The sequence below is a fragment of the Euprymna scolopes genome, chromosome 18 (genome assembly GCF_053919585.1).
Source record: "Euprymna scolopes isolate OS-2025 chromosome 18, ASM5391958v1, whole genome shotgun sequence".
Classification (NCBI taxonomy): domain Eukaryota; kingdom Metazoa; phylum Mollusca; class Cephalopoda; order Sepiida; family Sepiolidae; genus Euprymna; species Euprymna scolopes.
The window spans coordinates 128,016,301-128,039,964 of NC_136499.1; the positions used below are offsets into that span (position 1 = coordinate 128,016,301).

Sequence of the window (23,664 nt, forward strand, 5' to 3'; positions counted from 1 at the left end):
TATTAGATAAAAAAACAAAAAACAAAATATCATTACATTATAAGATTTGGTAAATAAATTTTGAAATTGTAATAGTTAAAATTATGGCACGTCTTCGCTTACGGCCATATCACGTTGAAAACACCGGTTCTCGTCCGATCCCCGAAGTTAAGCAACGTAGAGCCTGGTCAGTACTTAAATGGGTGACCGCTTGGGAATACCAGGTGCTGTAAGCATTTCCCCTGAATTTTTGGAAAAACTCATAAAAATGCGTTCGATTTTAATGTAAAATATTAGGTAAAAAAAACAAATAAAGTATCATTAAATTATCAGATTTGGTAAATAAATATTGAAATTGTAATAGTTAAAATTATCGAACTTCTTCGCTTACGGCCATATCACGTTGAAAACACCGGTTCTCGTCCGATCCCCGAAGTTAAGCAACGTAGAGCCTGGTCAGTACTTAGATGAGTGACCGCTTGGGAATACCAGGTGCTGTAAGCATTTCCCCTGAATTTTTGGAAAAACTCATAAAAATGCGTTCGATTTTAATGTAAAATATTAGGTAAAAAAAACAAATAAAGTATCATTAAATTATAAGATTTGGTAAATAAATATTGAAATTGTAATAGTTAAAATTATCGCACTTCTTCGCTTACGGCCATATCACGTTGAAAACACCGGTTCTCGTCCGATCCCCGAAGTTAAGCAACGTAGAGCCTGGTCAGTACTTAGATGGGTGACCGCTTGGGAATACCAGGTGCTGTAAGCATTTCCCCTGAATTTTTGGAAAAACTCATAAAAATGCGTTCGATTTTAATGTAAAATATTAGATAAAAAAACAAAAAACAAAATATCATTACATTATCAGATTTGGTAAATAAATATTGAAATTGTAATAGTTAAAATTATGGCACGTCTTCGCTTACGGCCATATCACGTTGAAAACACCGGTTCTCGTCCGATCCCCGAAGTTAAGCAACGTAGAGCCTGGTCAGTACTTAGATGGGTGACCGCTTGGGAATACCAGGTGCTGTAAGCATTTCCCCTGAATTTTTGGAAAAACTCATAAAAATGCGTTCGATTTTAATGTAAAATATTAGGTAAAAAAAACAAATAAAGTATCATTAAATTATCAGATTTGGTAAATAAATATTGAAATTGTAATAGTTAAAATTATCGCACTTCTTCGCTTACGGCCATATCACGTTGAAAACACCGGTTCTCGTCCGATCCCCGAAGTTAAGCAACGTAGAGCCTGGTCAGTACTTAGATGGGTGACCGCTTGGGAATACCAGGTGCTGTAAGCATTTCCCCTGAATTTTTGGAAAAACTCATAAAAATGCGTTCGATTTTAATGTAAAATATTAGATAAAAAAACAAAAAACAAAATATCATTACATTATCAGATTTGGTAAATAAATATTGAAATTGTAATAGTTAAAATTATGGCACGTCTTCGCTTACGGCCATATCACGTTGAAAACACCGGTTCTCGTCCGATCCCCGAAGTTAAGCAACGTAGAGCCTGGTCAGTACTTAGATGGGTGACCGCTTGGGAATACCAGGTGCTGTAAGCATTTCCCCTGAATTTTTGGAAAAACTCATAAAAATGCGTTCGATTTTAATGTAAAATATTAGATAAAAAAACAAAAAACAAAATATCATTACATTATCAGATTTGGTAAATAAATATTGAAATTGTAATAGTTAAAATTATGGCACGTCTTCGCTTACGGCCATATCACGTTGAAAACACCGGTTCTCGTCCGATCCCCGAAGTTAAGCAACGTAGAGCCTGGTCAGTACTTAGATGGGTGACCGCTTGGGAATACCAGGTGCTGTAAGCATTTCCCCTGAGTTTTTGGAAAAACTCTTAAAAATGCGTTTGATTTTAATGTAAAATATTAGATAAAAAAACAAAAAACAAAATATCATTACATTATCAGATTTGGTAAATAAATATTGAAATTGTAATAGTTAAAATTATGGCACGTCTTCGCTTACGGCAATATCACGTTGAAAACACCGGTTCTCGTCCGATCCCCGAAGTTAAGCAACGTAGAGCCTGGTCAGTACTTAGATGGGTGACCGCTTGGGAATACCAGGTGCTGTAAGCATTTCCCCTGAATTTTTGGAAAAACTCATAAAAATGCGTTTGATTTTAATGTAAAATATTAGATAAAAAAACAAAAAACAAAATATCATTACATTATCAGATTTGGTAAATAAATATTGAAATTGTAATAGTTAAAATTATGCCACGTCTTCGCTTAAGCCAATATCACGTTGAAAACACCGGTTCTCGTCCGATCCCCGAAGTTAAGCAACGTAGAGCCTGGTCAGTACTTAGATGGGTGACCGCTTGGGAATACCAGGTGCTGTAAGCATTTCCCCTGAATTTTTGGAAAAACTCATAAAAATGCGTTCGATTTTAATGTAAAATATTAGATAAAAAAACAAAAAACAAAATATCATTACATTATAAGATTTGGTAAATAAATTTTGAAATTGTAATAGTTAAAATTATGGCACGTCTTCGCTTACGGCCATATCACGTTGAAAACACCGGTTCTCGTCCGATCCCCGAAGTTAAGCAACGTAGAGCCTGGTCAGTACTTAAATGGGTGACCGCTTGGGAATACCAGGTGCTGTAAGCATTTCCCCTGAATTTTTGGAAAAACTCATAAAAATGCGTTCGATTTTAATGTAAAATATTAGATAAAAAAACAAAAAACAAAATATCATTACATTATCAGATTTGGTAAATAAATATTGAAATTGTAATAGTTAAAATTATGGCACGTCTTCGCTTACGGCCATATCACGTTGAAAACACCGGTTCTCGTCCGATCCCCGAAGTTAAGCAACGTAGAGCCTGGTCAGTACTTAGATGGGTGACCGCTTGGGAATACCAGGTGCCGTAAGCATTTCCCCTGAATTTTTGGAAAAACTCATAAAAATGCGTTCGATTTTAATGTAAAATATTAGATAAAAAAACAAAAAACAAAATATCATTACATTATCAGATTTGGTAAATAAATATTGAAATTGTAATAGTTAAAATTATGGCACGTCTTCGCTTACGGCCATATCACGTTGAAAACACCGGTTCTCGTCCGATTCCCGAAGTTAAGCAACGTAGAGCCTGGTCAGTACTTAGATGGGTGACCGCTTGGGAATACCAGGTGCTGTAAGCATTTCCCCTGAATTTTTGGAAAAACTCTTAAAAATGCGTTCGATTTTAATGTAAAATATTAGGTAAAAAAAACAAATAAAGTATCATTAAATTAGCAGATTTGGTAAATAAATATTGAAATTGTAATAGTTAAACTTATCGCACTTCTTCGCTTACGGCCATATCACGTTGAAAACACCGGTTCTCGTCCGATCCCCGATATTAAGCAACGTAGAGCCTGGTCAGTACTTAGATGGGTGACCGCTTGGGAATACCAGGTGCTGTAAGCATTTCCCCTGAATTTTTGGAAAAACTCATAAAATGCGTTCGATTTTAATGTAAAATATTAGATAAAAAACAAAAAACAAAATATCATTACATTATCAGATTTGGTAAATAAATATTGAAATTGTAATAGTTAAAATTATGGCACGTCTTCGCTTACGGCCATATCACGTTGAAAACACCGGTTCTCGTCCGATCCCCGAAGTTAAGCAACGTAGAGCCTGGTCAGTACTTAGATGGGTGACCGCTTGGGAATACCAGGTGCTGTAAGCATTTCCCCTGAATTTTTGGAAAAACTCATAAAAATGCGTTCGATTTTAATGTAAAATATTAGATAAAAAAACAAAAAACAAAATATCATTACATTATCAGATTTGGTAAATAAATATTGAAATTGTAATAGTTAAAATTATGGCACGTCTTCGCTTACGGCCATATCACGTTGAAAACACCGGTTCTCGTCTGATCCCCGAAGTTAAGCAACGTAGAGCCTGGTCAGTACTTAGATGGGTGACCGCTTGGGAATACCAGGTGCTGTAAGCATTTCCCCTGAATTTTTGGAAAAACTCTTAAAAATGCGTTCGATTTTAATGTAAAATATTAGATAAAAAAACAAAAAACAAAATATCATTACATTATCAGATTTGGTAAATAAATATTGAAATTGTAATAGTTAAAATTATGGCACGTCTTCGCTTACGGCAATATCACGTTGAAAACACCGGTTCTCGTCCGATCCCCGAAGTTAAGCAACGTAGAGCCTGGTCAGTACTTAGATGGGTGACCGCTTGGGAATACCAGGTGCTGTAAGCATTTCCCCTGAATTTTTGGAAAAACTCATAAAAATGCGTTTGATTTTAATGTAAAATATTAGATAAAAAAACAAAAAACAAAATATCATTACATTATCAGATTTGGTAAATAAATATTGAAATTGTAATAGTTAAAATTATGGCACGTCTTCGCTTACGGCAATATCACGTTGAAAACACCGGTTCTCGTCCGATCCCCGAAGTTAAGCAACGTAGAGCCTGGTCAGTACTTAGATGGGTGACCGCTTGGGAATACCAGGTGCTGTAAGCATTTCCCCTGAATTTTTGGAAAAACTCATAAAAATGCGTTCGATTTTAATGTAAAATATTAGATAAAAAAACAAAAAACAAAATATCATTACATTATAAGATTTGGTAAATAAATTTTGAAATTGTAATAGTTAAAATTATGGCACGTCTTCGCTTACGGCCATATCACGTTGAAAACACCGGTTCTCGTCCGATCCCCGAAGTTAAGCAACGTAGAGCCTGGTCAGTACTTAGATGGGTGACCGCTTGGGAATACCAGGTGCTGTAAGCATTTCCCCTGAATTTTTGGAAAAACTCATAAAAATGCGTTCGATTTTAATGTAAAATATTAGATAAAAAAACAAAAAACAAAATATCATTACATTATCAGATTTGGTAAATAAATATTGAAATTGTAATAGTTAAAATTATGGCACGTCTTCGCTTACGGCCATATCACGTTGAAAACACCGGTTCTCGTCCGATCCCCGAAGTTAAGCAACCTAGAGCCTGGTCAGTACTTAGATGGGTGACCGCTTGGGAATACCAGGTGCTGTAAGCATTTCCCCTGAATTTTTGGAAAAACTCATAAAAATGCGTTCGATTTTAATGTAAAATATTAGATAAAAAAACAAAAAACAAAATATCATTACATTATCAGATTTGGTAAATAAATATTGAAATTGTAATAGTTAAAATTATGGCACGTCTTCGCTTACGGCCATATCACGTTGAAAACACCGGTTCTCGTCCGATTCCCGAAGTTAAGCAACGTAGAGCCTGGTCAGTACTTAGATGGGTGACCGCTTGGGAATACCAGGTGCTGTAAGCATTTCCCCTGAATTTTTGGAAAAACTCTTAAAAATGCGTTCGATTTTAATGTAAAATATTAGGTAAAAAAAACAAATAAAGTATCATTAAATTAGCAGATTTGGTAAATAAATATTGAAATTGTAATAGTTAAACTTATCGCACTTCTTCGCTTACGGCCATATCACGTTGAAAACACCGGTTCTCGTCCGATCCCCGATATTAAGCAACGTAGAGCCTGGTCAGTACTTAGATGGGTGACCGCTTGGGAATACCAGGTGCTGTAAGCATTTCCCCTGAATTTTTGGAAAAACTCATAAAAATGCGTTCGATTTTAATGTAAAATATTAGATAAAAAACAAAAAACAAAATATCATTACATTATCAGATTTGGTAAATAAATATTGAAATTGTAATAGTTAAAATTATGGCACGTCTTCGCTTACGGCCATATCACGTTGAAAACACCGGTTCTCGTCCGATCCCCGAAGTTAAGCAACGTAGAGCCTGGTCAGTACTTAGATGGGTGACCGCTTGGGAATACCAGGTGCTGTAAGCATTTCCCCTGAATTTTTGGAAAAACTCATAAAAATGCGTTCGATTTTAATGTAAAATATTAGGTAAAAAAAACAAATAAAGTATCATTAAAGTATCAGATTTGGTAAATAAATATTGAAATTGTAATAGTTAAAATTATGGCACGTCTTCGCTTACGGCCATATCACGTTGAAAACACTTGTTCTCGTCCGATCCCCGAAGTTAAGCAACGTAGAGCCTGGTCAGTACTTAGATGGGTGACCGCTTGGGAATACCAGGTGCTGTAAGCATTTCCCCTGAATTTTTGGAAAAACTCTTAAAAATGCGTTCGATTTTAATGTAAAATATTAGATAAAAAAACAAAAAACAAAATATCATTACATTATCAGATTTGGTAAATAAATATTGAAATTGTAATAGTTAAAATTATGCCACGTCTTCGCTTACGGCCATATCACGTTGAAAACACCGGTTCTCGTCCGATCCCCGAAGTTAAGCAACGTAGAGCCTGGTCAGTACTTAGATGGGTGACCGCTTGGGAATACCAGGTGCTGTAAGCATTTCCCCTGAATTTTTGGAAAAACTCATAAAAATGCGTTCGATTTTAATGTAAAATATTAGATAAAAAAACAAAAAACAAAATATCATTACATTATCAGATTTGGTAAATAAATATTGAAATTGTAATAGTTAAAATTATGGCACGTCTTCGCTTACGGCCATATCACGTTGAAAACACCGGTTCTCGTCCGATCCCCGAAGTTAAGCAACGTAGAGCCTGGTCAGTACTTAGATGGGTGACCGCTTGGGAATACCAGGTGCTGTAAGCATTTCCCCTGAATTTTTGGAAAAACTCATAAAAATGCGTTCGATTTTAATGTAAAATATTAGATAAAAAAAACAAATAAAGTATCATTAAATTATCAGATTTGGTAAATAAATATTGAAATTGTAATAGTTAAAATTATCGCACGTCTTCGCTTACGGCCATATCACGTTGAAAACACCGGTTCTCGTCCGATCCCCGAAGTTAAGCAACGTAGAGCCTGGTCAGTACTTAGATGGGTGACCGCTTGGGAATACCAGGTGCTGTAAGCATTTCCCCTGAATTTTTGGAAAAACTCATAAAAATGCGTTCGATTTTAATGTAAAATATTAGATAAAAAAACAAAAAACAAAATATCATTACATTATCAGATTTGGTAAATAAATATTGAAATTGTAATAGTTAAAATTATGGCACGTCTTCGCTTACGGCCATATCACGTTGAAAACACCGGTTCTCGTCCGATCCCCGAAGTTAAGCAACGTAGAGCCTGGTCAGTACTTAGATGGGTGACCGCTTGGGAATACCAGGTGCTGTAAGCATTTCCCCTGAATTTTTGGAAAAACTCGTAAAAATGCGTTCGATTTTAATGTAAAATATTAGATAAAAAAACAAAAAACAAAATATCATTACATTATAAGATTTGGTAAATAAATTTTGAAATTGTAATAGTTAAAATTATGGCACGTCTTCGCTTACGGCCATATCACGTTGAAAACACCGGTTCTCGTCCGATCCCCGAAGTTAAGCAACGTAGAGCCTGGTCAGTACTTAGATGGGTGACCGCTTGGGAATACCAGGTGCTGTAAGCATTTCCCCTGAATTTTTGGAAAAACTCATAAAAATGCGTTCGATTTTAATGTAAAATATTAGATAAAAAAACAAAAAACAAAATATCATTACATTATCAGATTTGGTAAATAAATATTGAAATTGTAATAGTTAAAATTATGGCACGTCTTCGCTTACGGGCATATCACGTTGAAAACACCGGTTCTCGTCCGATCCCCGAAGTTAAGCAACGTAGAGCCTGGTCAGTACTTAGATGGGTGACCGCTTGGGAATACCAGGTGCTGTAAGCATTTCCCCTGAATTTTTGGAAAAACTCATAAAAATGCGTTCGATTTTAATGTAAAATATTAGGTAAAAAAAAAAAATAAAGTATCATTAAATTATCAGACTTGGTAAATAAATATTGAAATTGTAATAGTTAAAATTATCGCACTTCTTCGCTTACGGCCATATCACGTTGAAAACACTTGTTCTCGTCCGATCCCCGAAGTTAAGCAACCTAGAGCCTGGTCAATACTTAGATGGGTGACCGCTTGGGAATACCAGGTGCTGTAAGCATTTCCCCTGAATTTTTGGAAAAACTCATAAAAATGCGTTCGATTTTAATGTAAAATATTAGATAAAAAAACAAAAAACAAAATATCATTACATTATAAGATTTGGTAAATAAATATTGAAATTGTAATAGTTAAAATTATGGCACGTCTTCGCTTACGGCCATATCACGTTGAAAACACCGGTTCTCGTCCGATCCCCGAAGTTAAGCAACGTAGAGCCTGGTCAGTACTTAGATGGGTGACCGCTTGGGAATACCAGGTGCTGTAAGCATTTCCCCTGAATTTTTGGAAAAACTCATAAAAATGCGTTCGATTTTAATGTAAAATATTAGATAAAAATACAAAAAACAAAATATCATTACATTATCAGATTTGGTAAATAAATATTGAAATTGTAATAGTTAAAATTATGGCACGTCTTCGCTTACGGCCATATCACGTTGAAAACACCGGTTCTCGTCCGATCCCCGAAGTTAAGCAACGTAGAGCCTGGTCAGTACTTAGATGGGTGACCGCTTGGGAATACCAGGTGCTGTAAGCATTTCCCCTGAATTTTTGGAAAAACTCATAAAAATGCGTTCGATTTTAATGTAAAATATAAGGTAAAAAACAAATAAAGTATCATTAAATTATCAGATTTGGTAAATAAATATTGAAATTGTAATAGTTAAAATTATCGCACTTCTTCGCTTACGGCCATATCACGTTGAAAACACCGGTTCTCGTTGGGTCCCCGAAGTTAAGCAACGTAGAGCCTGGTCAGTACTTAGATGGGTTACCGCTTGGGAATACCAGGTGCTGTAAGCATTTCCCCTGAATTTTTGGAAAAACTAATAAAAATGCGTTCGATTTTAATGTAAAATATTAGGTAAAAAAAACAAATAAAGTATCATTAAATTATCAGATTTGGTAAATAAATATTGAAATTGTAATAGTTAAAATTATGGCACTTCTTCGCTTACGGCCATATCACGTTGAAAACACCGGTACTCGTCGTATCCCCGAAGTTAAGCAACGTAGAGCCTGGTCAGTACTTAGATGGGTGACCGCTTGGGAATACCAGGTGCTGTAAGAATTTCCCCTGAATTTTTGGAAAAACTCATAAAAATGCGTTCGATTTTAATGTAAAATATAAGGTAAAAAAAACAAATAAAGTATCATTAAATTAGTAGATTTGGTATATAAATATTGAAATTGTAATAGTTAAACTTATCGCACTTCTTCGCTTACGGCAATATCACGTTGAAAACACCGGTTCTCGTCCGATCCCCGATATTAAACAACGTAGAGCCTGGTCAGTACTTAGATGGGTGACCGCTTGGGAATACCAGGTGCTGTAAGCATTTCCCCTGAATTTTTGGAAAAACTCATAAAAATGCGTTCGATTTTAATGTAAAATATTAGATAAAAAACAAAAAACAAAATATCATTACATTATCAGATTTGGTAAATAAATATTGAAATTGTAATAGTTAAAATTATGGCACGTCTTCGCTTACGGCCATATCACGTTGAAAACACCGGTTCTCGTCCGATCCCCGAAGTTAAGCAACGTAGAGCCTGGTCAGTACTTAGATGGGTGACCGCTTGGGAATACCAGGTGCTGTAAGCATTTCCCCTGAATTTTTGGAAAAACTCATAAAAATACGTTCGATTTTAATGTAAAATATTAGGTAAAAAAAACAAATAAAGTATCATTAAATTATCAGATTTGGTAAATAAATATTGAAATTGTAATAGTTAAAATTATCGCACTTCTTCGCTTACGGCCATATCACGTTGAAAACACTTGTTCTCGTCCGATCCCCGAACTTAAGCAACGTAGAGCCTGGTCAGTACTTAGATGGGTGACCGCTTTGGAATACCAGGTGCTGTAAGCATTTCCCCTGAATTTTTGGAAAAACTCATAAAAATGCGTTCGATTTTAATGTAAAATATTAGATAAAAAAACAAAAAACAAAATATCATTACATTATCAGATTTGGTAAATAAATATTGAAATTGTAATAGTTAAAATTATGGCACGTCTTCGCTTACGGCCATATCACGTTGAAAACACCGGTTCTCGTCCGATCCCCGAAGTTAAGCAACGTAGAGCCTGGTCAGTACTTAGATGGGTGACCGCTTGGGAATATCAGGTGCTGTAAGCATTTCCCCTGAATTTTTGGAAAAACTCATAAAAATGCGTTCGATTTTAATGTAAAATATTAGATAAAAAAACAAAAAACAAAATATCATTACATTATCAGATTTGGTAAATAAATATTGAAATTGTAATAGTTAAAATTATGGCACGTCTTCGCTTACGGCCATATCACGTTGAAAACACCGGTTCTCGTCCGATCCCCGAAGTTAAGCAACGTAGAGCCTGGTCAGTACTTAGATGGGTGACCGCTTGGGAATACCAGGTGCTGTAAGCATTTCCCCTGAATTTTTGGAAAAACTCATAAAAATGCGTTCGATTTTAATGTAAAATATTAGGTAAAAAAAACAAATAAAGTATCATTAAATTATCAGATTTGGTAAATAAATATTGAAATTGTAATAGTTAAAATTATCGCACTTCTTCGCTTACGGCCATATCACGTTGAAAACACCGGTTCTCGTCCGATCCCCGAAGTTAAGTAACGTAGAGCCTGGTCAGTACTTAGATGGGTGACCGCTTGGGAATACCAGGTGCTGTAAGCATTTCCCCTGAATTTTTGGAAAAACTCTTAAAAATGCGTTCGATTTTAATGTAAAATATTAGATAAAAAAACAAAAAACAAAATATCATTACATTATCAGATTTGGTAAATAAATATTGAAATTGTAATAGTTAAAATTATGGCACGTCTTCGCTTACGGCCATATCACGTTGAAAACACCGGTTCTTGTCCGATCCCCGAAGTTAAGCAACGTAGAGCCTGGTCAGTACTTAGATGGGTGACCGCTTGGGAATACCAGGTGCTGTAAGCATTTCCCCTGAATTTTTGGAAAAACTCATAAAAATGCGTTCGATTTTAATGTAAAATATTAGATAAAAAAACAAAAAACAAAATATCATTACATTATCAGATTTGGTAAATAAATATTGAAATTGTAATAGTTAAAATTATGGCACGTCTTCGCTTACGGCCATATCACGTTGAAAACACCGGTTCTCGTCCGATCCCCGAAGTAAAGCAACGTAGAGTCTGGTCAGTACTTAGATGGGTGACCGCTTGGGAATACCAGGTGCTGTAAGCATTTCCCCTGAATTTTTGGAAAAACTCATAAAAATACGTTCGATTTTAATGTAAAATATTAGGTAAAAAAAACAAATAAAGTATCATTAAATTATCAGATTTGGTAAATAAATATTGAAATTGTAATAGTTAAAATTATCGCACTTCTTCGCTTACGGCCATATCACGTTGAAAACACTTGTTCTCGTCCGATCCCCGAAGTTAAGCAACGTAGAGCCTGGTCAGTACTTAGATGGGTGACCGCTTTGGAATACCAGGTGCTGTAAGCATTTCCCCTGAATTTTTGGAAAAACTCATAAAAATGCGTTCGATTTTAATGTAAAATATTAGATAAAAAAACAAAAAACAAAATATCATTACATTATCAGATTTGGTAAATAAATATTGAAATTGTAATAGTTAAAATTATGGCACGTCTTCGCTTACGGCCATATCACGTTGAAAACACCGGTTCTCGTCCGATCCCCGAAGTTAAGCAACGTAGAGCCTGGTCAGTACTTAGATGGGTGACCGCTTGGGAATACCAGGTGCTGTAAGCATTTCCCCTGAATTTTTGGAAAAACTCATAAAAATGCGTTCGATTTTAATGTAAAATATTAGATAAAAAAACAAAAAACAAAATATCATTACATTATCAGATTTGGTAAATAAATATTGAAATTGTAATAGTTAAAATTATGGCACGTCTTCGCTTACGGCCATATCACGTTGAAAACACCGGTTCTCGTCCGATCCCCGAAGTTAAGCAACGTAGAGCCTGGTCAGTACTTAGATGGGTGACCGCTTGGGAATACCAGGTGCTGTAAGCATTTCCCCTGAATTTTTGGAAAAACTCATAAAAATGCGTTCGATTTTAATGTAAAATATTAGGTAAGAAAAACAAATAAAGTATCATTAAATTATCAGATTTGGTAAATAAATATTGAAATTGTAATAGTTAAAATTATCGCACTTCTTCGCTTACGGCCATATCACGTTGAAAACACCGGTTCTCGTACGATCCCCGAAGTTAAGCAACGTAGAGCCTGGTCAGTACTTAGATGGGTGACCGCTTGGGAATACCAGGTGCTGTAAGCATTTCCCCTGAATTTTTGGAAAAACTCTTAAAAATGCGTTCGATTTTAATGTAAAATATTAGATAAAAAAACAAAAAACAAAATATCATTACATTATCAGATTTGGTAAATAAATATTGAAATTGTAATAGTTAAAATTATGGCACGTCTTCGCTTACGGCCATATCACGTTGAAAGCACCGGTTCTTGTCCGATCCCCGAAGTTAAGCAACGTAGAGCCTGGTCAGTACTTAGATGGGTGACCGCTTGGGAATACCAGGTGCTGTAAGCATTTCCCCTGAATTTTTGGAAAAACTCATAAAAATGCGTTCGATTTTAATGTAAAATATTAGATAAAAAAACAAAAAACAAAATATCATTACATTATCAGATTTGGTAAATAAATATTGAAATTTTAATAGTTAAAATTATGGCACGTCTTCGCTTACGGCAATATCACGTTGAAAACACCGGTTCTCGTCCGATCCCCGAAGTTAAGCAACGTAGAGCCTGGTCAGTACTTAGATGGGTGACCGCTTGGGAATACCAGGTGCTGTAAGCATTTCCCCTGAATTTTTGGAAAAACTCATAAAAATGCGTTCGATTTTAATGTAAAATATTAGATAAAAAAAGTAAAAACAAAATATCATTACATTATCAGATTTGGTAAATAAATATTGAAATTGTAATAGTTAAAATTATGGCACGTCTTCGCTTACGGCCATATCACGTTGAAAACACCGGTTCTCGTCCGATCCCCGAAGTTAAGCAACGTAGAGCCTGGTCAGTACTTAGATGGGTGACCGCTTGGGAATACCAGGTGCTGTAAGCATTTCCCCTGAATTTTTGGAAAAACTCATAAAAATGCTTTCGATTTTAATGTAAAATATTAGGTAAAAAAAAACAAAAAACAAAATATCATTACATTATCAGATTTGGTAAATAAATATTGAAATTGTAATAGTTAAAATTATGGCACGTCTTCGCTTACGGCCATATCACGTTGAAAACACCGGTTCTCGTCCGATCCCCGATGTTAAGCAACGTAGAGCCTGGTCAGTACTTAGATGGGTGACCGCTTGGGAATACCAGGTGCTGTAAGCATTTCCCCTGAATTTTTGGAAAAACTCATAAAAATACGTTCGATTTTAATGTAAAATATTAGGTAAAAAAAACAAAAAACAAAATATCATTACATTATCAGATTTGGTAAATAAATATTGAAATTGTAATAGTTAAAATTATGGCACGTCTTCGCTTACGGCCATATCACGTTGAAAACACCGGTTCTCGTCCGACCCCCGAAGTTAAGCAACGTAGAGCCTGGTCAGTACTTAGATGGGTGACCGCTTGGGAATACCAGGTGCTGTAAGCATTTCCCCTGAATTTTTGGAAAAACTCATAAAAATGCGTTCGATTTTAATGTAAAATATTAGATAAAAAAACAAAAAACAAAATATCATTACATTATCAGATTTGGTAAATAAATATTGAAATTGTAATAGTTAAAATTATGGCACGTCTTCGCTTACGGCCATATCACGTTGAAAACACCGGTTCTCGTCCGATCCCCGAAGTTAAGCAACGTAGAGCCTGGTCAGTACTTAGATGGGTGACCGCTTGGGAATACCAGGTGCTGTAAGCATTTCGCCTGAATTTTTGGAAAAACTCATAAAAATGCGTTCGATTTTAATGTAAAATATTAGATAAAAAAACAAAAAACAAAATATCATTACATTATCAGATTTGGTAAATAAATATTGAAATTGTAATAGTTAAAATTATGGCACGTCTTCGCTTACGGCCATATCACGTTGAAAACACCGGTTCTCGTCCGATCCCCGAAGTTAAGCAACGTAGAGCCTGGTCAGTACTTAGATGGGTGACCGCTTGGGAATACCAGGTGCTGTAAGCATTTCCCCTGGATTTTTGGAAAAACTCATAAAAATGCGTTCGATTTTAATGTAAAATATTAGATAAAAAAACAAAAAACAAAATATCATTACATTATCAGATTTGGTAAATAAATATTGAAATTGTAATAGTTAAAATTATGGCACGTCTTCGCTTACGGCCATATCACGTTGAAAACACCGGTTCTCGTCCGATCCCCGAAGTTAAGCAACGTAGAGCCTGGTCAGTACTTAGATGGGTGACCGCTTGGGAATACCAGGTGCTGTAAGCATTTCCCCTTACTTTTTGGAAACACTCATAAAAATGCGTTCGATTTTAATGTAAAATATTAGATAAAAAAACAAAAAACAAAATATCATTACATTATCAGATTTGGTAAATAAATATTGAAATTGTAATAGTTAAAATTATGGCACGTCTTCGCTTACGGCCATATCACGTTGAAAACACCGGTTCTCGTCCGATCCCCGAAGTTAAGCAACGTAGAGCCTGGTCAGTACTTAGATGGGTGACCGCTTGGGAATACCAGGTGCTGTAAGCATTTCCCCTGAATTTTTGGAAAAACTCATAAAAATGCGTTCGATTTTAATGTAAAATATTAGATAAAAAAACAAAAAACAAAATATCATTACATTATCAGATTTGGTAAATAAATATTGAAATTGTAATAGTTAAAATTATGGCACGTCTTCGCTTACGGCCATATCACGTTGAAAACACCGGTTCTCGTCCGATCCCCGAAGTTAAGCAACGTAGAGCCTGGTCAGTACTTAGATGGGTGACCGCTTGGGAATACCAGGTGCTGTAAGCATTTCCCCTGAATTTTTGGAAAAACTCATAAAAATGCGTTCGATTTTAATGTAAAATATTAGATAAAAAAACAAAAAACAAAATATCATTACAGTATCAGATTTGGTAAATAAATATTGAAATTGTAATAGTTAAAATTATGGCACGTCTTCGCTTACGGCCATATCACGTTGAAAACACCGGTACTCGTCCGATCCCCGAAGTTAAGCAACGTAGAGCCTGGTCAGTACTTAGATGGGTGACCGCTTGGGAATACCAGGTGCTGTAAGCATTTCCCCTGAATTTTTGGAAAAACTCATAAAAATGCGTTCGATTTTAATGTATAATTTTAGATACAAAAAACAAAAAACAAAATATCATTACATTATCAGATTTGGTAAATAAATATTGAAATTGTAATAGTTAAAATTATGGCGCGTCTTCGCTTACGGCCATATCACGTTGAAAACACCGGTTCTCGTCCGATCCCCGAAGTTAAGCAACGTAGAGTCTGGTCAGTACTTAGATGGGTGACCGCTTGGGAATACCAGGTGCTGTAAGCATTTCCCCTGAATTTTTGGAAAAACTCATAAAAATGCGTTCGATTTTAATGTAAAATATTAGGTAAAAAAAACAAATAAAGTATCATTAAATTATCAGATTTGGTAAATAAATATTGAAATTGTAATAGTTAAAATTATTGCACTTCTTCGCTTACGGCCATATCACGTTGAAAACACCGGTACTCGTCCGATCCCCGAAGTTAAGCAACGTAGAGCCTGGTCAGTACTTAGATGGGTGACCGCTTGGGAATACCAGGTGCTGTAAGCATTTCCCCTGAATTTTTGGAAAAACTCTTAAAAATGCGTTCGATTTTAATGTAGAATATTAGATAAAAAAACAAAAAACAAAATATCATTACATTATCAGATTTGGTAAATAAATATTGAAATTGTAATAGTTAAAATTATGGCACGTCTTCGCTTACGGCCATATCACGTTGAAAACACCGGTTCTCGTCCGATCCCCGAAGTTAAGCAACGTAGAGCCTGGTCAGTACTTAGATGGGTGACCGCTTGGGAATACCAGGTGCTGTAAGCATTTCCCCTGAATTTTTGGAAAAACTCATAAAAATGCTTTCGATTTTAATGTAAAATATTAGGTAAAAAAAAAACAAAAACAAAATATCATTACATTATCAGATTTGGTAAATAAATATTGAAATTGTAATAGTTAAAATTATGGCACGTCTTCGTTTACGGCCATATCACGTTGAAAACACCGGTTCTCGTCCGATCCCCGAAGTTAAGCAACGTAGAGCCTGGTCAGTACTTAGATGGGTGACCGCTTGGGAATACCAGGTGCTGTAAGCATTTCCCCTGAATTTTTGGAAAAACTCATAAAAATACGTTCGATTTTAATGTAAAATATTAGGTAAAAAAAACAAAAAACAAAATATCATTACATTATCAGATTTGGTAAATAAATATTGAAATTGTAATAGTTAAAATTATGGCACGTCTTCGCTTACGGCCATATCACGTTGAAAACACCGGTTCTCGTCCGATCCCCGAAGTTAAGCAACGTAGAGCCTGGTCAGTACTTAGATGGGTGACAGCTTGGGAATACCAGGTGCTGTAAGCATTTCCCCTTAATTTTTGGAAAAACTCATAAAAATGCGTTCGATTTTAATGTAAAATATTAGATAAAAAAAGTAAAAACAAAATATCATTACATTATCAGATTTGGTAAATAAATATTGAAATTGTAATAGTTAAAATTATGGCACGTCTTCGCTTACGGCCATATCACGTTGAAAACACCGGTTCTCGTCCGATCCCCGAAGTTAAGCAACGTAGAGCCTGGTCAGTACTTAGATGGGTGACCGCTTGGGAATACCAGGTGCTGTAAGCATTTCCCCTGAATTTTTGGAAAAACTCATAAAAATGCGTTCGATTTTAATGTAAAATATTAGATAAAAAAACAAAAAACAAAATATCATTACATTATCAGATTTGGTAAATAAATATTGAAATTGTAATAGTTAAAATTATGGCACGTCTTCGCTTACGGCCATATCACGTTGAAAACACCGGTTCTCGTCCGATCCCCGAAGTTAAGCAACGTAGAGCCTGGTCAGTACTTAGATGGGTGACCGCTTGGGAATACCAGGTGCTGTAAGCATTTCCCCTGAATTTTTGGAAAAACTCATAAAAATGCGTTCGATTTTAATGTAAAATATTAGATAAAAAAACAAAAAACAAAATATCATTACATTATCAGATTTGGTAAATAAATATTGAAATTGTAATAGTTAAAATTATGGCACGTCTTCGATTACGGCCATATCACGTTGAAAACACCGGTTCTCGTCCGATCCCCGAAGTTAAGCAACGTAGAGCCTGGTCAGTACTTAGATGGGTGACCGCTTGGGAATACCAGGTGCTGTAAGCATTTCGCCTGAATTTTTGGAAAAACTCATAAAAATGCGTTCGATTTTAATGTAAAATATTAGATAAAAAAACAAAAAACAAAATATCATTACATTATCAGATTTGGTAAATAAATATTGAAATTGTAATAGTTAAAATTATGGCACGTCTTCGCTTACGGCCATATCACGTTGAAAACACCGGTTCTCGTCCGATCCCCGAAGTTAAGCAACGTAGAGCCTGGTCAGTACTTAGATGGGTGACCGCTTGGGAATACCAGGTGCTGTAAGCATTTCCCCTGGATTTTTGGAAAAACTCATAAAAATGCGTTCGATTTTAATGTAAAATATTAGATAAAAAAACAAAAAACAAAATATCATTACATTATCAGATTTGGTAAATAAATATTGAAATTGTAATAGTTAAAATTATGGCACGTCTTCGCTTACGGCCATATCACGTTGAAAACACCGGTTCTCGTCCGATCCCCGAAGTTAAGCAACGTAGAGCCTGGTCAGTACTTAGATGGGTGACCGCTTGGGAATACCAGGTGCTGTAAGCATTTCCCCTGAATTTTTGGAAAAACTCATAAAAATACGTTCGATTTTAATGTAAAATATTAGGTAAAAAAAACAAAAAACAAAATATCATTACATTATCAGATTTGGTAAATAAATATTGAAATTGTAATAGTTAAAATTATGGCACGTCTTCGCTTACGGCCATATCACGTTGAAAACACCGGTTCTCGTCCGATCCCCGAAGTTAAGCAACGTAGAGCCTGGTCAGTACTTAGATGGGTGACCGCTTGGGAATACCAGGTGCTGTAAGCATTTCCCCTTAATTTTTGGAAAAACTCATAAAAATGCGTTCGATTTTAATGTAAAATATTAGATAAAAAAACAAAAAACAAAATATCATTACATTATCAGATTTGGTAAATAAATATTGAAATTGTAATAGTTAAAATTATGGCACGTCTTCGCTTACGGCCATATCACGTTGAAAACACCGGTTCTCGTCCGATCCCCGAAGTTAAGCAACGTAGAGCCTGGTCAGTACTTAGATGGGTGACCGCTTGGGAATACCAGGTGCTGTAAGCATTTCCCCTGGATTTTTGGAAAAACTCATAAAAATGCGTTCGATTTTAATGTAAAATATTAGATAAAAAAACAAAAAACAAAATATCATTACATTATCAGATTTGGTAAATAAATATTGAAATTGTAATAGTTAAAATTATGGCACGTCTTCGCTTACGGCCATATCACGTTGAAAACACCGGTTCTCGTCCGATCCCCGAAGTTAAGCAACGTAGAGCCTGGTCAGTACTTAGATGGGTGACCGCTTGGGAATACCAGGTGCTGTAAGCATTTCCCCTGAATTTTTGGAAAAACTCATAAAAATGCGTTCGATTTTAATGTAAAATATTAGATAAAAAAACAAAAAACAAAATATCATTACATTATCAGATTTGGTAAATAAATATTGAAATTGTAATAGTTAAAATTATGGCACGTCTTCGCTTACGGCCATATCACGTTGAAAACACCGGTTCTCGTCCGATCCCCGAAGTTAAGCAACGTAGAGCCTGGTCAGTACTTAGATGGGTGACCGCTTGGGAATACCAGGTGCTGTAAGCATTTCCCCTGAATTTTTGGAAAAACTCATAAAAATGCGTTCGATTTTAATGTAAAATATTAGATAAAAAAACAAAAAACAAAATATCATTACATTATCAGATTTGGTAAATAAATATTGAAATTGTAATAGTTAAAATTATGGCACGTCTTCGCTTACGGCCATATCACGTTGAAAACACCGGTTCTCGTCCGATCCCCGAAGTTAAGCAACGTAGAGCCTGGTCAGTACTTAGATGGGTGACCGCTTGGGAATACCAGGTGCTGTAAGCATTTCCCCTGAATTTTTGGAAAAACTCATAAAAATGCGTTCGATTTTAATGTAAAATATTAGATAAAAAAACAAAAAACAAAATATCATTACAGTATCAGATTTGGTAAATAAATATTGAAATTGTAATAGTTAAAATTATGGCACGTCTTCGCTTACGGCCATATCACGTTGAAAACACCGGTACTCGTCCGATCCCCGAAGTTAAGCAACGTAGAGCCTGGTCAGTACTTAGATGGGTGACCGCTTGGGAATACCAGGTGCTGTAAGCATTTCCCCTGAATTTTTGGAAAAACTCATAAAAATGCGTTCGATTTTAATGTATAATTTTAGATACAAAAAACAAAAAACAAAATATCATTACATTATCAGATTTGGTAAATAAATATTGAAATTGTAATAGTTAAAATTATGGCGCGTCTTCGCTTACGGCCATATCACGTTGAAAACACCGGTTCTCGTCCGATCCCCGAAGTTAAGCAACGTAGAGTCTGGTCAGTACTTAGATGGGTGACCGCTTGGGAATACCAGGTGCTGTAAGCATTTCCCCTGAATTTTTGGAAAAACTCATAAAAATGCGTTCGATTTTAATGTAAAATATTAGGTAAAAAAAAACAAATAAAGTATCATTAAATTATCAGATTTGGTAAATAAATATTGAAATTGTAATAGTTAAAATTATTGCACATCTTCGCTTACGGCCATATCACGTTGAAAACACCGGTACTCGTCCGATCCCCGAAGTTAAGCAACGTAGAGCCTGGTCAGTACTTAGATGGGTGACCGCTTGGGAATACCAGGTGCTGTAAGCATTTCCCCTGAATTTTTGGAAAAACTCTTAAAAATGCGTTCGATTTTAATGTAAAATATTAGATAAAAAAACAAAAAACAAAATATCATTACATTATCAGATTTGGTAAATAAATATTGAAATTGTAATAGTTAAAATTATGACACGTCTTCGCTTACGGCCATATCACGTTGAAAACACCGGTTCTCGTCCGATCCCCGAAGTTAAGCAACGTAGAGCCTGGTCAGTACTTAGATGGGTGACCGCTTGGGAATACCAGGTGCTGTAAGCATTTCCCCTGAATTTTTGGAAAAACTCATAAAAATGCTTTCGATTTTAATGTAAAATATTAGGTAAAAAAAAACAAAAAACAAAATATCATTACATTATCAGATTTGGTAAATAAATATTGAAATTGTAATAGTTAAAATTATGGCACGTCTTCGCTTACGGCCATATCACGTTGAAAAACCCGGTTCTCGTCCGATCCCCGAAATTAAGCAACGTAGAGCCTGGTCAGTACTTATATGGGTGACCGCTTGGGAATACCAGGTGCTGTAAGCATTTCCCCTGAATTTTTGGAAAAACTCATAAAAATGCGTTCGATTTTAATGTAAAATATTAGATAAAAAAACAAAAAACAAAATATCATTACATTATCAGATTTGGTAAATAAATATTGAAATTGTAATAGTTAAAATTATGGCACGTCTTCGCTTACGGCCATATCACGTTGAAAACACCGGTTCTCGTCCGATCCCCGAAGTTAAGCAACGTAGAGCCTGGTCAGTACTTAGATGGGTGACCGCTTGGGAATACCAGGTGCTGTAAGCATTTCCCCTGAATTTTTGGAAAAACTCTTAAAAATGCGTTCGATTTTAATGTAAAATATTAGATAAAAAAACAAAAAACAAAATATCATTACATTATCAGATTTGGTAAATAAATATTGAAATTGTAATAGTTAAAATTATGGCACGTCTTCGCTTACGGCCATATCACGTTGAAAACACCGGTTCTTGTCCGATCCCCGAAGTTAAGCAACGTAGAGCCTGGTCAGTACTTAGATGGGTGACCGCTTGGGAATACCAGGTGCTGTAAGCATTTCCCCTGAATTTTTGGAAAAACTCATAAAAATGCGTTCGATTTTAATGTAAAATATTAGATAAAAAAACAAAATATCATTACATTATCAGATTTGGTAAATAAATATTGAAATTGTAATAGTTAAAATTATGGCACGTCTTCGCTTACGGCCATATCACGTTGAAAACACCGGTTCTCGTCCGATCCCCGAAGTTAAGCAACGTAGAGCCTGGTCAGTACTTAGATGGGTGACCGCTTGGGAATACCAGGTGCTGTAAGCATTTCCCCTGAATTTTTGGAAAAACTCATAAAAATGCGTTCGATTTTAATGTAAAATATTAGATAAAAAAACAAAAAACAAAATATCATTACATTATCAGATTTGGTAAATAAATATTGAAATTGTAATAGTTAAAATTATGGCACGTCTTCGCTTACGGCCATATCACGTTGAAAACACCGGTTCTCGTCCGATCCCCGAAGTTAAGCAACGTAGAGTCTGGTCAGTACTTAGATGGGTGACCGCTTGGGAATACCAGGTGCTGTAAGCATTTCCCCTGAATTTTTGGAAAAACTCATAAAAATGCGTCCGATTTTAATGTAAAATATTAGGTAAAAAAAACAAATAAATTATCATTACATTATCAGATTTGGTAAATAAATATTGAAATTGTAATAGTTAAAATTATGGTACGTCTTCGCTTACGGCCATATCACGTTGAAAACACCGGTTCTCGTCCGATCCCCGAAGTTAAGCAACGTAGAGCCTGGTCAGTACTTAGATGGGTGACCGCTTGGGAATACCAGGTGCTGTAAGCATTTCCCCTGAATTTTTGGAAAAACTCATAAAAATGCGTCCGATTTTAATGTAAAATATTAGATTAAAAAAACAAATAAATTATCATTAAATTATCAGATTTGGTAAATAAATATTGAAATTGTAATAGTTAAAATTATGGCACGTCTTCGCTTACGGCCATATCACGTTGAAAACACCGGTTCTCGTCCGATCCCCGAAGTTAAGCAACGTAGAGCCTGGTCAGTACTTAGATGGGTGACCGCTTGGGAATACCAGGTGCTGTAAGCATTTCCCCTGAATTTTTGGAAAAACTCATAAAAATGCGTTCGATTTTAATGTAAAATATTAGATAAAAAAACAAAAAACAAAATATCATTACATTATCAGATTTGGTAAATAAATATTGAAATTGTAATAGTTAAAATTATGGCACGTCTTCGCTTACGGCCATATCACGTTGAAAACACCGGTTCTTGTCCGATCCCCGAAGTTAAGCAACGTAGAGCCTGGTCAGTACTTATATGGGTGACCGCTTGGGAATACCAGGTGCTGTAAGCATTTCCCCTGAATTTTTGGAAAAACTCATAAAAATGCGTTCGATTTTAATGTAAAATATTAGATAAAAAAACAAAATATCATTACATTATCAGATTTGGTAAATAAATATTGAAATTGTAATAGTTAAAATTAGGGCACGTCTTCGCTTACGGCCATATCACGTTGAAAACACCGGTTCTCGTCCGATCCCCGAAGTTAAGCAACGTAGAGCCTGGTCAGTACTTAGATGGGTGACCGCTTGGGAATACCAGGTGCTGTAAGCATTTCCCCTGAATTTTTGGAAAAACTCATAAAAATGCGTTCGATTTTAATGTAAAATATTAGATAAAAAAACAAAAAACAAAATATCATTACATTATCAGATTTGGTAAATAAATATTGAAATTGTAATAGTTAAAATTATGGCACGTCTTCGCTTACGGCCATATCACGTTGAAAACACCGGTTCTCGTCCGATCCCCGAAGTTAAGCAACGTAGAGCCTGGTCAGTACTTAGATGGGTGACCGCTTGGGAATACCAGGTGCTGTAAGCATTTCCCCTGAATTTTTGGAAAAACTCATAAAAATGCGTTCGATTTTAATGTAAAATATTAGATAAAAAAACAAAAAACAAAATATCATTACATTATCAGATTTGGTAAATAAATATTGAAATTGTAATAGTTAAAATTATGGCACGTCTTCGCTTACGGCCATATAACGTTGAAAACACCGGTTCTCGTCCGATCCCCGAAGTTAAGCAACGTAGAGTCTGGTCAGTACTTAGATGGGTGACCGCTTGGGAATACCAGGTGCTGTAAGCATTTCCCCTGAATTTTTGGAAAAACTCATAAAAATGCGTCCGATTTTAATGTAAAATATTAGGTAAAAAAAACAAATAAATTATCATTACATTATCAGATTTGGTAAATAAATATTGAAATTGTAATAGTTAAAATTATGGCACGTCTTCGCTTACGGCCATATCACGTTGAAAACACCGGTTCTCGTCCGATCCCCGAAGTTAAGCAACGTAGAGTCTGGTCAGTACTTAGATGGGTGACCGCTTGGGAATACCAGGTGCTGTAAGCATTTCCCC

The 23,664-nt window shown here is 35.4% G+C and overlaps 85 non-coding genes and 3 pseudogenes across 85 annotated transcripts; all 88 read left to right on the forward strand.

The window, feature by feature from the left end:
* Positions 1-96: 96 nt before the first annotated feature.
* LOC145299533 (5S ribosomal RNA) lies at positions 97-215 on the forward strand. The gene has a single exon (XR_013871786.1). It is a non-coding gene; the product is annotated as a 5S ribosomal RNA (ribosomal RNA).
* A 149-nt stretch (positions 216-364) lies between these two features.
* LOC145300404 (5S ribosomal RNA) lies at positions 365-483 on the forward strand. Its single transcript, XR_013872628.1, has one exon. It is a non-coding gene; the product is annotated as a 5S ribosomal RNA (ribosomal RNA).
* Positions 484-632: 149 nt separating this feature from the next.
* LOC145299078 (5S ribosomal RNA) lies at positions 633-751 on the forward strand. The gene has a single exon (XR_013871345.1). It is a non-coding gene; the product is annotated as a 5S ribosomal RNA (ribosomal RNA).
* A 151-nt stretch (positions 752-902) lies between these two features.
* Positions 903-1,021, forward strand: LOC145299079 (5S ribosomal RNA). Its single transcript, XR_013871346.1, has one exon. It is a non-coding gene; the product is annotated as a 5S ribosomal RNA (ribosomal RNA).
* A 149-nt stretch (positions 1,022-1,170) lies between these two features.
* LOC145299080 (5S ribosomal RNA) lies at positions 1,171-1,289 on the forward strand. The gene has a single exon (XR_013871347.1). It is a non-coding gene; the product is annotated as a 5S ribosomal RNA (ribosomal RNA).
* Positions 1,290-1,440: 151 nt separating this feature from the next.
* LOC145299081 (5S ribosomal RNA) lies at positions 1,441-1,559 on the forward strand. The gene has a single exon (XR_013871348.1). It is a non-coding gene; the product is annotated as a 5S ribosomal RNA (ribosomal RNA).
* Positions 1,560-1,710: 151 nt separating this feature from the next.
* LOC145299082 (5S ribosomal RNA) lies at positions 1,711-1,829 on the forward strand. Its single transcript, XR_013871349.1, has one exon. It is a non-coding gene; the product is annotated as a 5S ribosomal RNA (ribosomal RNA).
* Positions 1,830-1,980: 151 nt separating this feature from the next.
* On the forward strand, positions 1,981-2,099 carry LOC145299614 (5S ribosomal RNA). The gene has a single exon (XR_013871865.1). It is a non-coding gene; the product is annotated as a 5S ribosomal RNA (ribosomal RNA).
* Positions 2,100-2,250: 151 nt separating this feature from the next.
* LOC145301254 (5S ribosomal RNA) lies at positions 2,251-2,369 on the forward strand. Its single transcript, XR_013873454.1, has one exon. It is a non-coding gene; the product is annotated as a 5S ribosomal RNA (ribosomal RNA).
* Positions 2,370-2,520: 151 nt separating this feature from the next.
* LOC145299534 (5S ribosomal RNA) lies at positions 2,521-2,639 on the forward strand. Its single transcript, XR_013871787.1, has one exon. It is a non-coding gene; the product is annotated as a 5S ribosomal RNA (ribosomal RNA).
* Positions 2,640-2,790: 151 nt separating this feature from the next.
* On the forward strand, positions 2,791-2,909 carry LOC145298581 (5S ribosomal RNA). The gene has a single exon (XR_013870859.1). It is a non-coding gene; the product is annotated as a 5S ribosomal RNA (ribosomal RNA).
* Positions 2,910-3,060: 151 nt separating this feature from the next.
* Positions 3,061-3,179, forward strand: LOC145300075 (5S ribosomal RNA). The gene has a single exon (XR_013872311.1). It is a non-coding gene; the product is annotated as a 5S ribosomal RNA (ribosomal RNA).
* Positions 3,180-3,328: 149 nt separating this feature from the next.
* Positions 3,329-3,447, forward strand: LOC145300893 (5S ribosomal RNA). Its single transcript, XR_013873101.1, has one exon. It is a non-coding gene; the product is annotated as a 5S ribosomal RNA (ribosomal RNA).
* Positions 3,448-3,596: 149 nt separating this feature from the next.
* On the forward strand, positions 3,597-3,715 carry LOC145299083 (5S ribosomal RNA). Its single transcript, XR_013871350.1, has one exon. It is a non-coding gene; the product is annotated as a 5S ribosomal RNA (ribosomal RNA).
* A 151-nt stretch (positions 3,716-3,866) lies between these two features.
* Positions 3,867-3,985, forward strand: LOC145299414 (5S ribosomal RNA). Its single transcript, XR_013871671.1, has one exon. It is a non-coding gene; the product is annotated as a 5S ribosomal RNA (ribosomal RNA).
* A 151-nt stretch (positions 3,986-4,136) lies between these two features.
* On the forward strand, positions 4,137-4,255 carry LOC145299615 (5S ribosomal RNA). Its single transcript, XR_013871866.1, has one exon. It is a non-coding gene; the product is annotated as a 5S ribosomal RNA (ribosomal RNA).
* A 151-nt stretch (positions 4,256-4,406) lies between these two features.
* On the forward strand, positions 4,407-4,525 carry LOC145299617 (5S ribosomal RNA). The gene has a single exon (XR_013871868.1). It is a non-coding gene; the product is annotated as a 5S ribosomal RNA (ribosomal RNA).
* A 151-nt stretch (positions 4,526-4,676) lies between these two features.
* LOC145299084 (5S ribosomal RNA) lies at positions 4,677-4,795 on the forward strand. The gene has a single exon (XR_013871351.1). It is a non-coding gene; the product is annotated as a 5S ribosomal RNA (ribosomal RNA).
* Positions 4,796-4,946: 151 nt separating this feature from the next.
* On the forward strand, positions 4,947-5,065 carry LOC145300303 (5S ribosomal RNA). Its single transcript, XR_013872532.1, has one exon. It is a non-coding gene; the product is annotated as a 5S ribosomal RNA (ribosomal RNA).
* Positions 5,066-5,216: 151 nt separating this feature from the next.
* Positions 5,217-5,335, forward strand: LOC145300076 (5S ribosomal RNA). The gene has a single exon (XR_013872312.1). It is a non-coding gene; the product is annotated as a 5S ribosomal RNA (ribosomal RNA).
* Positions 5,336-5,484: 149 nt separating this feature from the next.
* LOC145300894 (5S ribosomal RNA) lies at positions 5,485-5,603 on the forward strand. The gene has a single exon (XR_013873102.1). It is a non-coding gene; the product is annotated as a 5S ribosomal RNA (ribosomal RNA).
* Positions 5,604-5,753: 150 nt separating this feature from the next.
* On the forward strand, positions 5,754-5,872 carry LOC145299085 (5S ribosomal RNA). Its single transcript, XR_013871352.1, has one exon. It is a non-coding gene; the product is annotated as a 5S ribosomal RNA (ribosomal RNA).
* Positions 5,873-6,021: 149 nt separating this feature from the next.
* LOC145300799 (5S ribosomal RNA) lies at positions 6,022-6,140 on the forward strand. Its single transcript, XR_013873010.1, has one exon. It is a non-coding gene; the product is annotated as a 5S ribosomal RNA (ribosomal RNA).
* A 151-nt stretch (positions 6,141-6,291) lies between these two features.
* LOC145299086 (5S ribosomal RNA) lies at positions 6,292-6,410 on the forward strand. The gene has a single exon (XR_013871353.1). It is a non-coding gene; the product is annotated as a 5S ribosomal RNA (ribosomal RNA).
* Positions 6,411-6,561: 151 nt separating this feature from the next.
* LOC145299088 (5S ribosomal RNA) lies at positions 6,562-6,680 on the forward strand. The gene has a single exon (XR_013871355.1). It is a non-coding gene; the product is annotated as a 5S ribosomal RNA (ribosomal RNA).
* Positions 6,681-6,829: 149 nt separating this feature from the next.
* On the forward strand, positions 6,830-6,948 carry LOC145299089 (5S ribosomal RNA). Its single transcript, XR_013871356.1, has one exon. It is a non-coding gene; the product is annotated as a 5S ribosomal RNA (ribosomal RNA).
* A 151-nt stretch (positions 6,949-7,099) lies between these two features.
* LOC145299090 (5S ribosomal RNA) lies at positions 7,100-7,218 on the forward strand. Its single transcript, XR_013871357.1, has one exon. It is a non-coding gene; the product is annotated as a 5S ribosomal RNA (ribosomal RNA).
* Positions 7,219-7,369: 151 nt separating this feature from the next.
* Positions 7,370-7,488, forward strand: LOC145299091 (5S ribosomal RNA). The gene has a single exon (XR_013871358.1). It is a non-coding gene; the product is annotated as a 5S ribosomal RNA (ribosomal RNA).
* A 151-nt stretch (positions 7,489-7,639) lies between these two features.
* On the forward strand, positions 7,640-7,758 carry LOC145300257 (5S ribosomal RNA). Its single transcript, XR_013872488.1, has one exon. It is a non-coding gene; the product is annotated as a 5S ribosomal RNA (ribosomal RNA).
* A 149-nt stretch (positions 7,759-7,907) lies between these two features.
* Positions 7,908-8,026, forward strand: LOC145301379 (5S ribosomal RNA; annotated as a pseudogene).
* A 151-nt stretch (positions 8,027-8,177) lies between these two features.
* Positions 8,178-8,296, forward strand: LOC145299092 (5S ribosomal RNA). The gene has a single exon (XR_013871359.1). It is a non-coding gene; the product is annotated as a 5S ribosomal RNA (ribosomal RNA).
* A 151-nt stretch (positions 8,297-8,447) lies between these two features.
* Positions 8,448-8,566, forward strand: LOC145299093 (5S ribosomal RNA). The gene has a single exon (XR_013871360.1). It is a non-coding gene; the product is annotated as a 5S ribosomal RNA (ribosomal RNA).
* Positions 8,567-8,713: 147 nt separating this feature from the next.
* Positions 8,714-8,832, forward strand: LOC145300951 (5S ribosomal RNA). Its single transcript, XR_013873157.1, has one exon. It is a non-coding gene; the product is annotated as a 5S ribosomal RNA (ribosomal RNA).
* Positions 8,833-8,981: 149 nt separating this feature from the next.
* On the forward strand, positions 8,982-9,100 carry LOC145301383 (5S ribosomal RNA; annotated as a pseudogene).
* A 149-nt stretch (positions 9,101-9,249) lies between these two features.
* On the forward strand, positions 9,250-9,368 carry LOC145301222 (5S ribosomal RNA). The gene has a single exon (XR_013873423.1). It is a non-coding gene; the product is annotated as a 5S ribosomal RNA (ribosomal RNA).
* A 150-nt stretch (positions 9,369-9,518) lies between these two features.
* LOC145299094 (5S ribosomal RNA) lies at positions 9,519-9,637 on the forward strand. The gene has a single exon (XR_013871361.1). It is a non-coding gene; the product is annotated as a 5S ribosomal RNA (ribosomal RNA).
* A 149-nt stretch (positions 9,638-9,786) lies between these two features.
* Positions 9,787-9,905, forward strand: LOC145301367 (5S ribosomal RNA; annotated as a pseudogene).
* Positions 9,906-10,056: 151 nt separating this feature from the next.
* LOC145299524 (5S ribosomal RNA) lies at positions 10,057-10,175 on the forward strand. The gene has a single exon (XR_013871778.1). It is a non-coding gene; the product is annotated as a 5S ribosomal RNA (ribosomal RNA).
* A 151-nt stretch (positions 10,176-10,326) lies between these two features.
* LOC145299095 (5S ribosomal RNA) lies at positions 10,327-10,445 on the forward strand. Its single transcript, XR_013871362.1, has one exon. It is a non-coding gene; the product is annotated as a 5S ribosomal RNA (ribosomal RNA).
* A 149-nt stretch (positions 10,446-10,594) lies between these two features.
* LOC145299830 (5S ribosomal RNA) lies at positions 10,595-10,713 on the forward strand. Its single transcript, XR_013872074.1, has one exon. It is a non-coding gene; the product is annotated as a 5S ribosomal RNA (ribosomal RNA).
* A 151-nt stretch (positions 10,714-10,864) lies between these two features.
* On the forward strand, positions 10,865-10,983 carry LOC145300186 (5S ribosomal RNA). Its single transcript, XR_013872421.1, has one exon. It is a non-coding gene; the product is annotated as a 5S ribosomal RNA (ribosomal RNA).
* A 151-nt stretch (positions 10,984-11,134) lies between these two features.
* Positions 11,135-11,253, forward strand: LOC145300590 (5S ribosomal RNA). Its single transcript, XR_013872804.1, has one exon. It is a non-coding gene; the product is annotated as a 5S ribosomal RNA (ribosomal RNA).
* A 149-nt stretch (positions 11,254-11,402) lies between these two features.
* Positions 11,403-11,521, forward strand: LOC145301119 (5S ribosomal RNA). The gene has a single exon (XR_013873320.1). It is a non-coding gene; the product is annotated as a 5S ribosomal RNA (ribosomal RNA).
* Positions 11,522-11,672: 151 nt separating this feature from the next.
* LOC145299096 (5S ribosomal RNA) lies at positions 11,673-11,791 on the forward strand. Its single transcript, XR_013871363.1, has one exon. It is a non-coding gene; the product is annotated as a 5S ribosomal RNA (ribosomal RNA).
* A 151-nt stretch (positions 11,792-11,942) lies between these two features.
* Positions 11,943-12,061, forward strand: LOC145299097 (5S ribosomal RNA). Its single transcript, XR_013871364.1, has one exon. It is a non-coding gene; the product is annotated as a 5S ribosomal RNA (ribosomal RNA).
* Positions 12,062-12,210: 149 nt separating this feature from the next.
* LOC145299576 (5S ribosomal RNA) lies at positions 12,211-12,329 on the forward strand. The gene has a single exon (XR_013871828.1). It is a non-coding gene; the product is annotated as a 5S ribosomal RNA (ribosomal RNA).
* Positions 12,330-12,480: 151 nt separating this feature from the next.
* On the forward strand, positions 12,481-12,599 carry LOC145300118 (5S ribosomal RNA). The gene has a single exon (XR_013872354.1). It is a non-coding gene; the product is annotated as a 5S ribosomal RNA (ribosomal RNA).
* A 151-nt stretch (positions 12,600-12,750) lies between these two features.
* LOC145299618 (5S ribosomal RNA) lies at positions 12,751-12,869 on the forward strand. Its single transcript, XR_013871869.1, has one exon. It is a non-coding gene; the product is annotated as a 5S ribosomal RNA (ribosomal RNA).
* A 151-nt stretch (positions 12,870-13,020) lies between these two features.
* On the forward strand, positions 13,021-13,139 carry LOC145299099 (5S ribosomal RNA). Its single transcript, XR_013871366.1, has one exon. It is a non-coding gene; the product is annotated as a 5S ribosomal RNA (ribosomal RNA).
* A 153-nt stretch (positions 13,140-13,292) lies between these two features.
* LOC145300045 (5S ribosomal RNA) lies at positions 13,293-13,411 on the forward strand. Its single transcript, XR_013872283.1, has one exon. It is a non-coding gene; the product is annotated as a 5S ribosomal RNA (ribosomal RNA).
* Positions 13,412-13,563: 152 nt separating this feature from the next.
* LOC145299469 (5S ribosomal RNA) lies at positions 13,564-13,682 on the forward strand. The gene has a single exon (XR_013871725.1). It is a non-coding gene; the product is annotated as a 5S ribosomal RNA (ribosomal RNA).
* A 151-nt stretch (positions 13,683-13,833) lies between these two features.
* On the forward strand, positions 13,834-13,952 carry LOC145299100 (5S ribosomal RNA). Its single transcript, XR_013871367.1, has one exon. It is a non-coding gene; the product is annotated as a 5S ribosomal RNA (ribosomal RNA).
* Positions 13,953-14,103: 151 nt separating this feature from the next.
* On the forward strand, positions 14,104-14,222 carry LOC145299101 (5S ribosomal RNA). Its single transcript, XR_013871368.1, has one exon. It is a non-coding gene; the product is annotated as a 5S ribosomal RNA (ribosomal RNA).
* A 151-nt stretch (positions 14,223-14,373) lies between these two features.
* On the forward strand, positions 14,374-14,492 carry LOC145299102 (5S ribosomal RNA). Its single transcript, XR_013871369.1, has one exon. It is a non-coding gene; the product is annotated as a 5S ribosomal RNA (ribosomal RNA).
* Positions 14,493-14,643: 151 nt separating this feature from the next.
* On the forward strand, positions 14,644-14,762 carry LOC145299103 (5S ribosomal RNA). The gene has a single exon (XR_013871370.1). It is a non-coding gene; the product is annotated as a 5S ribosomal RNA (ribosomal RNA).
* Positions 14,763-14,913: 151 nt separating this feature from the next.
* On the forward strand, positions 14,914-15,032 carry LOC145299104 (5S ribosomal RNA). Its single transcript, XR_013871371.1, has one exon. It is a non-coding gene; the product is annotated as a 5S ribosomal RNA (ribosomal RNA).
* A 151-nt stretch (positions 15,033-15,183) lies between these two features.
* Positions 15,184-15,302, forward strand: LOC145299897 (5S ribosomal RNA). The gene has a single exon (XR_013872139.1). It is a non-coding gene; the product is annotated as a 5S ribosomal RNA (ribosomal RNA).
* Positions 15,303-15,454: 152 nt separating this feature from the next.
* Positions 15,455-15,573, forward strand: LOC145299976 (5S ribosomal RNA). Its single transcript, XR_013872216.1, has one exon. It is a non-coding gene; the product is annotated as a 5S ribosomal RNA (ribosomal RNA).
* Positions 15,574-15,722: 149 nt separating this feature from the next.
* LOC145299898 (5S ribosomal RNA) lies at positions 15,723-15,841 on the forward strand. The gene has a single exon (XR_013872140.1). It is a non-coding gene; the product is annotated as a 5S ribosomal RNA (ribosomal RNA).
* Positions 15,842-15,992: 151 nt separating this feature from the next.
* Positions 15,993-16,111, forward strand: LOC145299105 (5S ribosomal RNA). Its single transcript, XR_013871372.1, has one exon. It is a non-coding gene; the product is annotated as a 5S ribosomal RNA (ribosomal RNA).
* A 153-nt stretch (positions 16,112-16,264) lies between these two features.
* On the forward strand, positions 16,265-16,383 carry LOC145299486 (5S ribosomal RNA). The gene has a single exon (XR_013871741.1). It is a non-coding gene; the product is annotated as a 5S ribosomal RNA (ribosomal RNA).
* A 152-nt stretch (positions 16,384-16,535) lies between these two features.
* On the forward strand, positions 16,536-16,654 carry LOC145300741 (5S ribosomal RNA). The gene has a single exon (XR_013872952.1). It is a non-coding gene; the product is annotated as a 5S ribosomal RNA (ribosomal RNA).
* A 151-nt stretch (positions 16,655-16,805) lies between these two features.
* On the forward strand, positions 16,806-16,924 carry LOC145299106 (5S ribosomal RNA). Its single transcript, XR_013871373.1, has one exon. It is a non-coding gene; the product is annotated as a 5S ribosomal RNA (ribosomal RNA).
* Positions 16,925-17,075: 151 nt separating this feature from the next.
* On the forward strand, positions 17,076-17,194 carry LOC145299107 (5S ribosomal RNA). The gene has a single exon (XR_013871374.1). It is a non-coding gene; the product is annotated as a 5S ribosomal RNA (ribosomal RNA).
* Positions 17,195-17,345: 151 nt separating this feature from the next.
* LOC145299893 (5S ribosomal RNA) lies at positions 17,346-17,464 on the forward strand. Its single transcript, XR_013872135.1, has one exon. It is a non-coding gene; the product is annotated as a 5S ribosomal RNA (ribosomal RNA).
* Positions 17,465-17,615: 151 nt separating this feature from the next.
* Positions 17,616-17,734, forward strand: LOC145299108 (5S ribosomal RNA). The gene has a single exon (XR_013871375.1). It is a non-coding gene; the product is annotated as a 5S ribosomal RNA (ribosomal RNA).
* Positions 17,735-17,885: 151 nt separating this feature from the next.
* Positions 17,886-18,004, forward strand: LOC145299110 (5S ribosomal RNA). Its single transcript, XR_013871377.1, has one exon. It is a non-coding gene; the product is annotated as a 5S ribosomal RNA (ribosomal RNA).
* A 152-nt stretch (positions 18,005-18,156) lies between these two features.
* LOC145299111 (5S ribosomal RNA) lies at positions 18,157-18,275 on the forward strand. Its single transcript, XR_013871378.1, has one exon. It is a non-coding gene; the product is annotated as a 5S ribosomal RNA (ribosomal RNA).
* A 151-nt stretch (positions 18,276-18,426) lies between these two features.
* Positions 18,427-18,545, forward strand: LOC145299112 (5S ribosomal RNA). Its single transcript, XR_013871379.1, has one exon. It is a non-coding gene; the product is annotated as a 5S ribosomal RNA (ribosomal RNA).
* Positions 18,546-18,696: 151 nt separating this feature from the next.
* On the forward strand, positions 18,697-18,815 carry LOC145299113 (5S ribosomal RNA). Its single transcript, XR_013871380.1, has one exon. It is a non-coding gene; the product is annotated as a 5S ribosomal RNA (ribosomal RNA).
* Positions 18,816-18,966: 151 nt separating this feature from the next.
* Positions 18,967-19,085, forward strand: LOC145299114 (5S ribosomal RNA). The gene has a single exon (XR_013871381.1). It is a non-coding gene; the product is annotated as a 5S ribosomal RNA (ribosomal RNA).
* A 151-nt stretch (positions 19,086-19,236) lies between these two features.
* Positions 19,237-19,355, forward strand: LOC145299115 (5S ribosomal RNA). Its single transcript, XR_013871382.1, has one exon. It is a non-coding gene; the product is annotated as a 5S ribosomal RNA (ribosomal RNA).
* A 151-nt stretch (positions 19,356-19,506) lies between these two features.
* LOC145299899 (5S ribosomal RNA) lies at positions 19,507-19,625 on the forward strand. The gene has a single exon (XR_013872141.1). It is a non-coding gene; the product is annotated as a 5S ribosomal RNA (ribosomal RNA).
* Positions 19,626-19,777: 152 nt separating this feature from the next.
* On the forward strand, positions 19,778-19,896 carry LOC145299977 (5S ribosomal RNA). Its single transcript, XR_013872217.1, has one exon. It is a non-coding gene; the product is annotated as a 5S ribosomal RNA (ribosomal RNA).
* Positions 19,897-20,046: 150 nt separating this feature from the next.
* Positions 20,047-20,165, forward strand: LOC145299900 (5S ribosomal RNA). The gene has a single exon (XR_013872142.1). It is a non-coding gene; the product is annotated as a 5S ribosomal RNA (ribosomal RNA).
* A 151-nt stretch (positions 20,166-20,316) lies between these two features.
* LOC145299116 (5S ribosomal RNA) lies at positions 20,317-20,435 on the forward strand. Its single transcript, XR_013871383.1, has one exon. It is a non-coding gene; the product is annotated as a 5S ribosomal RNA (ribosomal RNA).
* Positions 20,436-20,588: 153 nt separating this feature from the next.
* LOC145301171 (5S ribosomal RNA) lies at positions 20,589-20,707 on the forward strand. The gene has a single exon (XR_013873372.1). It is a non-coding gene; the product is annotated as a 5S ribosomal RNA (ribosomal RNA).
* A 151-nt stretch (positions 20,708-20,858) lies between these two features.
* Positions 20,859-20,977, forward strand: LOC145299117 (5S ribosomal RNA). The gene has a single exon (XR_013871384.1). It is a non-coding gene; the product is annotated as a 5S ribosomal RNA (ribosomal RNA).
* Positions 20,978-21,128: 151 nt separating this feature from the next.
* LOC145300188 (5S ribosomal RNA) lies at positions 21,129-21,247 on the forward strand. The gene has a single exon (XR_013872422.1). It is a non-coding gene; the product is annotated as a 5S ribosomal RNA (ribosomal RNA).
* A 144-nt stretch (positions 21,248-21,391) lies between these two features.
* Positions 21,392-21,510, forward strand: LOC145299118 (5S ribosomal RNA). The gene has a single exon (XR_013871385.1). It is a non-coding gene; the product is annotated as a 5S ribosomal RNA (ribosomal RNA).
* Positions 21,511-21,661: 151 nt separating this feature from the next.
* On the forward strand, positions 21,662-21,780 carry LOC145299978 (5S ribosomal RNA). The gene has a single exon (XR_013872218.1). It is a non-coding gene; the product is annotated as a 5S ribosomal RNA (ribosomal RNA).
* Positions 21,781-21,929: 149 nt separating this feature from the next.
* Positions 21,930-22,048, forward strand: LOC145299119 (5S ribosomal RNA). Its single transcript, XR_013871386.1, has one exon. It is a non-coding gene; the product is annotated as a 5S ribosomal RNA (ribosomal RNA).
* Positions 22,049-22,197: 149 nt separating this feature from the next.
* LOC145299121 (5S ribosomal RNA) lies at positions 22,198-22,316 on the forward strand. The gene has a single exon (XR_013871389.1). It is a non-coding gene; the product is annotated as a 5S ribosomal RNA (ribosomal RNA).
* Positions 22,317-22,467: 151 nt separating this feature from the next.
* LOC145300756 (5S ribosomal RNA) lies at positions 22,468-22,586 on the forward strand. Its single transcript, XR_013872967.1, has one exon. It is a non-coding gene; the product is annotated as a 5S ribosomal RNA (ribosomal RNA).
* Positions 22,587-22,730: 144 nt separating this feature from the next.
* LOC145299123 (5S ribosomal RNA) lies at positions 22,731-22,849 on the forward strand. Its single transcript, XR_013871390.1, has one exon. It is a non-coding gene; the product is annotated as a 5S ribosomal RNA (ribosomal RNA).
* A 151-nt stretch (positions 22,850-23,000) lies between these two features.
* LOC145299124 (5S ribosomal RNA) lies at positions 23,001-23,119 on the forward strand. Its single transcript, XR_013871391.1, has one exon. It is a non-coding gene; the product is annotated as a 5S ribosomal RNA (ribosomal RNA).
* A 151-nt stretch (positions 23,120-23,270) lies between these two features.
* Positions 23,271-23,389, forward strand: LOC145301034 (5S ribosomal RNA). The gene has a single exon (XR_013873236.1). It is a non-coding gene; the product is annotated as a 5S ribosomal RNA (ribosomal RNA).
* A 149-nt stretch (positions 23,390-23,538) lies between these two features.
* LOC145299979 (5S ribosomal RNA) lies at positions 23,539-23,657 on the forward strand. Its single transcript, XR_013872219.1, has one exon. It is a non-coding gene; the product is annotated as a 5S ribosomal RNA (ribosomal RNA).
* Positions 23,658-23,664: the final 7 nt, after the last annotated feature.